Source organism: Vicia villosa, linkage group LG7 (assembly GCF_029867415.1).
Source record: "Vicia villosa cultivar HV-30 ecotype Madison, WI linkage group LG7, Vvil1.0, whole genome shotgun sequence".
Taxonomy (NCBI): domain Eukaryota; kingdom Viridiplantae; phylum Streptophyta; class Magnoliopsida; order Fabales; family Fabaceae; genus Vicia; species Vicia villosa.
Genome location: NC_081186.1, coordinates 75,033,439 through 75,039,426, shown reverse-complemented (window position 1 = coordinate 75,039,426; position 5,988 = coordinate 75,033,439). Strand labels below are relative to the sequence as shown.

Genomic DNA, 5,988 nt, shown 5'->3' with positions numbered 1-5,988 from the left:
TATAAAATATGCATCATTTATATTTCATTTTAATTCAATAGTTTCTTTTATTTTCCAAATATACTTTGATTTATCTAAGTATTCATCCTTGTTTCCTTTTTTACTTGATGATGTTAAATATTGAAATACTTCTTTGCCATTGATCAAGCTCACCATGATCCATCATAAACTCACCATACAAGATCCTTTTATTTAATTTTCTTCAATATCTTTTAATCAATTTATTTTCTTTGCATAATTAATTAAAAATACCTAAAAAACCAAAAAAATATTTTTCCTTTAGATTTAGGTTTATATTTTTATAATCTAATTTTTGACATAAAAAGAATATTTTTTGTTAAGTTTAATTATTTGTATAATTATTTGTTTAATTAGTTTGTTAATTAACTTAAAATCAATTCCAAAAAAATCACAAAAAAAAAATATTAAGTTTAATTTGTTTTATATTTATTTTTGTATATTATTTGATATTATTTCTTTTCTTTTTTTCTTTGTCCCGAATTGGAATAAAAGATCCAATATGGCAGAAATTGTATGCAGTTGATTTAAGACTTTTGGAAATTTATCGTGTAGTCGCTATGATTCTATCAAGCTTCTGATAAATTTTCATTAACTTTAAATCCGAGATCATCATTCACTCACCATCGATCTTTACTAACATCGTGAATATACTTGACTAGCTTCAAGATGACTCACGTGCTAACATACTAACAATTGACTTTAATTTCCGCATTTTATTATATTGTTCTTTATATTTCTTGCTTTATGCTTTATTTTATTATTTATTATTTATGTTTCTGTTATTTTTTCTTTGTCCACTTGGACATATTATTTATGTTTCTGTTATTTTTTCTTTGTCCATTTGGACATATTATTTATGTTTCTGTTATTTTTTTCTTTGTCCACTTGGACATATTATTTATATTTCTGTTATTTTTTCTTTGTCCATTTGGACATATTATTTATATTTCTGCTATTTTTTCTTTGTCCACTTGGACATATTATTTATATTTCTGCTATTTTTTCTTTGTCCATTTGGACATATTATTTATATTTCTGCTATTTTTTCTTTGTCCATTTGGACATATTATTTATATTTCTGCTATTTTTTCTTTGTCCATTTGGACATATTATTTATATTTCTGTTATTTTTTCTTTGTCCATTTGGACATATTATTTATATTTCTGCTATTTTTTCTTTGTCCATTTGGACATATTATTTATATTTCTGCTATTTTTCTTTGTCCACTTGGACATATTATTTATGTTTCCGCTATTTTTCTTTGTCCATTTGGACATATTATTTATGTTTCCGCTATTTTTCTTTGTCCATTTGCACATATTATTTATGTTTCCGCTATTTTCTCTTTGTCCATTTGGACATATTATTTATGCTTCCGCTATTTTCTCTTTGTCCATTTGGACATATTATTTATGCTTCCGCTATTTTTTCTTTGTCCATTTGGACGCATTGTTTATGTTTCCGTCATCTTCACTTCTTCTATTTTTAAATCAAAAGTGAGCTAAGCAATTAAGAGCCCATGGATAACCATAGATACAAAGGGTGCTTAAAACCTTCCCTTTGTATAACCAACCCCCCGAACCCAAAATCTGTCAAAAGGTCTTTCCTATTCTTTTATGCCTTTCCTATTTGGATAAAATAAAAGTCGGTGGCGACTCTTGCAAAAATAAAAAAATATCAAAGACAAAAAAGAGCAAGGAGTCAGTTCGCCTCAAAAAACCGAGTTTACAGTAGTTCAACTATAACGGTTGTAGTATTGAAATCAAAAACTGAAGATGAAAACCTTTATATTTTTAATTCTTATAGAAAAAGTTGATTGACAAAACCACCACATAAGTGAAAATTTTGCATACTTGAAGCCTCTAACTCTTTTCTTATTCCTCCACCCTACTTTTCTCATAAGATGGTGCAAATGATGCTGCTAATGAAACAAGTTACGGTGAGAGTGAGTTTAATGGACATATTATTATATATTGTTCTTTGTTTCAGTTTTAAAAAAATGTTTTTTTTTTTAAATTTTGAAAATAAATTTTATAAAATAGTTTTTTAAATTATTACAAATTTTTGTATATTTATTTTTTCTAAATTAAAACATTACTTTTGACATTCTATAACATAAACAAACATTATTGAAAATTAAGATATAGTCAAAATCAAAATTTTTTAAAAAGTAGTTTCAAAAATGATTTTTATGAAAATAATAACATTAATTAAAATTAAGTGATTTTTTAAAAATTTTAATATTAAAAAAATTTCAATAAAAATATAAAATACCTAAAATAACATTTTAAAAATAACAATTAAAACCAAATTTTATTTGAAGCTTTTATAAAAAAAAAAAATTTGTAAATTTTTTTTACACAAAACTATGTTACTATAAAAAATCATTTAAAAAAAATCAAAACAAACGGACCCTGAGTTATCCAATCGACTCATGTAGGAGACTCTAGTAAGAAATTTTTTGTATGGAAACGACCGTAAATTTATAGTCTTAGACACAATCAATAAGAAGAGAGAAAATTTTTAATTTATTTAAATTTTAATTTTTTTAATTAGATTCATGAGGTGGTTGTGATTATAAAAAAGAGAAAAAATGTTGAATTTATTTTTTAATTAATTAAAATTTTATAATTAATTGTGTGTAAAAAAATTTCTTATATCTAAATTTTTTCTCTATTCGATTAACTATTTAAGCGAAACTAAAATAAGTGTAAATGCATTAAGCAAGTATTAGAAGTGAAGATAACAAGGATAAAAGTCACAGTAATTAATAATTGAATACAACTTAAATATGTTTATTTTCAAGTTAGCACTGAAAATGGAAAAAGAATATGTAAAGAACAAAACACTGGTGGAATAAAATCCAACTAAAAGTTGTGAAGTTTGTTGGAATTAGACTCTCAAACCTTTGAGTAATTCCTTATCGTTAAAGATGACAATGAAGAAAAATAGGATTAGGGTTTGCGGAAATATTAAAAGAGAAGGAGAAAGTATTTTCTGCAGAGTTTCTCTGTAACACCCATATATAAATACATACATCAAAGCATATACATATACATGAATCCAAGTATTTGGTACTGAAAATACTTATAAGTTCCTAGTCAACACATTATACATATTAATGCCCTAAATACAAAGTTCTAACAACGGCATAATACATACAAGATGTTCAAAACAAAATACTAAGAACTAGATCAACAATGATCTCAAAAGAAAAACCACAACGGAAGCTTCGCCATGTCCAAAATAAGCATAAGGAATAAGGAAATCAAACTGCTTTCTCCTTACCCTTCGCGGAACCTGTAGTACCTGAAATCAATATATAATGGGGTGAGATAAAATATCTCAGTGAGTTCCCTATCCTATGGATCCTCTCGACTTTACAAGGTTCTAACCTATAAGTCTCAAGTCATAAGAGGAACTAGACCTTGAGTTCACACACTAACATTATATGGAATCATACTTAGAGTTCAACAACTCAAACACAAGATTACTAATCGGAAACCAATACCAAGGCATCCCCATATTCCCGTCCCCTTCTACGTCTAGGAGGTGGCACGAGTCATGGATCCTTTGGAAAATCTTGACATACGAAATGGATTCGGACTCATGAGCCTTTCCCCATGAATCGTCACTTCACATGGCCCGTACACCATCACAAGTCTCTACCCGTAGGTTCCATTCGTACACAAAAGCGGGAATCAAACCTGCCAAGATTATGTGCCTCTCTGCACAGTGCCTCTCTGCACGAAGAATGCCTGTTAGCATTCAAAGGAAAAATAAAGAAATAAAGAAATACAACGGTTCCGATTAATACATCAACAATGGTGATCGCTTCCGCAAACCACTAGGCCTGTTAGCCTTTCCTCATAAGATTCCAAACACGTATGTTCCATATAATGTCTCATCCTAGGTTTTCCTCACTTATCTGTTATTCATATACAATGAAATTATTCAAACCTCTCTGATATATATATATATATATATATATATATATATATATATATATATATATATATATATATATATATATATATATATATATATATAACAAAGGTTTACCAATCCACCTGCAATAGAACTCAACCAACAATTATAGAGTACACAAGCACCATACCAAAAGCATAACGTTCTCATGGTTCCGAACGAAAACCAACCCAAGAAATCAAGCAATGACCCGACTCTCGATTAAATAATTCTCCCCTTTTCCCAAAACCTACACTACTAGAAAGTACACACTCCTAGCTTCTTACCACTTCGAACGGCGATTAAAACAGAGTTACGGTTCAAAAGTTACGATCGAAACAATTTCTCATTTAGCTAAAGAATTTGGTTAAGAAAGCTTCAGTTCGCGCCGCGCAACAGCTAGATCGCGCCGCGAACCCTCTGGCAGAAGCAAACCCTCATAATTTCAACAATGTTCGCGCCGCGAACTCCTGTACGCGCCGCGTGCTGAAGGCAGAATCAAAACCCCTAAGAACCTGCATAGTTCGCGCCGCGCAGCCCCGTTCGCTCCGCGAAGCGCGCGAGAACTGAGTTCTCAGCTCTGTTTCACACACAAAATCCATGGTTCAAAACCATCTAAAACCATCCTAACCTGTTCCAGATCATATTAGAGCATAGATACAACCTATAGATGATATATTTACGGATTATAAGCAATTGCTCATGAACATGATGAATTTGTTCAAAACCTAGATTTCTCTATGAAATCCCTAATATCCAAACTTATGATTTCTCATCCATAATCAAATCTATAAGTTTCTAACTAGAACCCACCTCGATTACGAGTCGCTGATGTCGAAGATGAGTTGAATCGGCGGAGAAATGATCGAAATCCAAGCTTTCCTCTTTCTCTTCTTGCTCCTCCTTCTCTCTACTCCTTCTCTCTAGAATCTTGTGTTGTTTCAAAAGAATGAGAAGAAATAGAAGGAAAAGGATATAAGAAAATATCTTTAAGTTAACACTACTAACTTAATGTCCAAAAGCATCTCTAATGTACCGATTGATAAAACCTCAGTGTCAGTTAATAACTTTGGAGCATTTAATTTAATACGGGGTATTACATCCTCCCCCCTTAAATAGAAATTCGTCCTCGAATTTAAGAATTACCTGAAAAGGTGAGGGTAAGCATCCCGCATTTCTGATTCAAGTTCCCATGTAGCATCACCCGGATGTGTCGCATCCCACTGAACCTTAACAAGAGGAATCTCCTTGTTTCGCAACACTTTAGTCTCTCTTCCCACTATGCGGCTCGGTAAGGGCTCAAAAGTCAAATCTGATTCTATCTCAATTGCATCTGGTAACACCGGCTGAAGAGGATCGGGAATAAACTTTCGTAGTTGAGACACGTGAAAAACATCATGCATTTTTGATAGAGAAGGCGGTAAGGCTAAACGGTAAGCTACTTCACCAATCCTTTCTAGAATCTCATACGGTCCCACGTATCTCGGACTTAATTTCCTCGACTTAAACGGTCCTTTCAACCTCAACCTCGGAGTAACCTTCAAGAATACATGGTCACCTTCCATAAACTCCAAAGGCCTCCTACGGTTATCCGCATAACTCTTCTGACGATCTTGTGCTTGCTTAACCTTCTCACGAATCATTCTAATCTTGTCCGTGGTCTCTTGAATAATTTCGGGTCCCAAAATTCTATCCTCACCAACTTCTGACCAACACAACGGTGTTCTACATTTTCTCCCATACAATGCCTCATAAGGTGCCATACCGATACTCGCGTGATAACTGTTATTGTATGCAAATTCAATCAATGGTAAAAGCTCCTTCCAATTTCCTCTACTTTCAAGCACACAAGCTCTTAACATATCTTCCAAGGTTTGTATTGTTCGTTCCGTTTGACCATCCGTTTGAGGGTGGTTCGACGTGCTCAAACATAATTTAGATCCCATCGCTTGTTGAAAAGCTCTCCAAAACCTCGAAGTGAACTTTGGATCTCTATCCGA

General features: G+C 31.8%; 1 long non-coding RNA gene across 1 annotated transcript; it reads right to left on the bottom strand.

Moving 5' to 3' along the window:
• Positions 1–3,241: 3,241 nt before the first annotated feature.
• LOC131617473 (uncharacterized) lies at positions 3,242–5,262 on the bottom strand. The gene is made up of 3 exons (XR_009288591.1): positions 5,135–5,262; positions 4,802–4,918; positions 3,242–3,331 (listed from the first exon to the last, which is right to left on the bottom strand). It is a non-coding gene; the product is annotated as an uncharacterized LOC131617473 (long non-coding RNA).
• Positions 5,263–5,988: the final 726 nt, after the last annotated feature.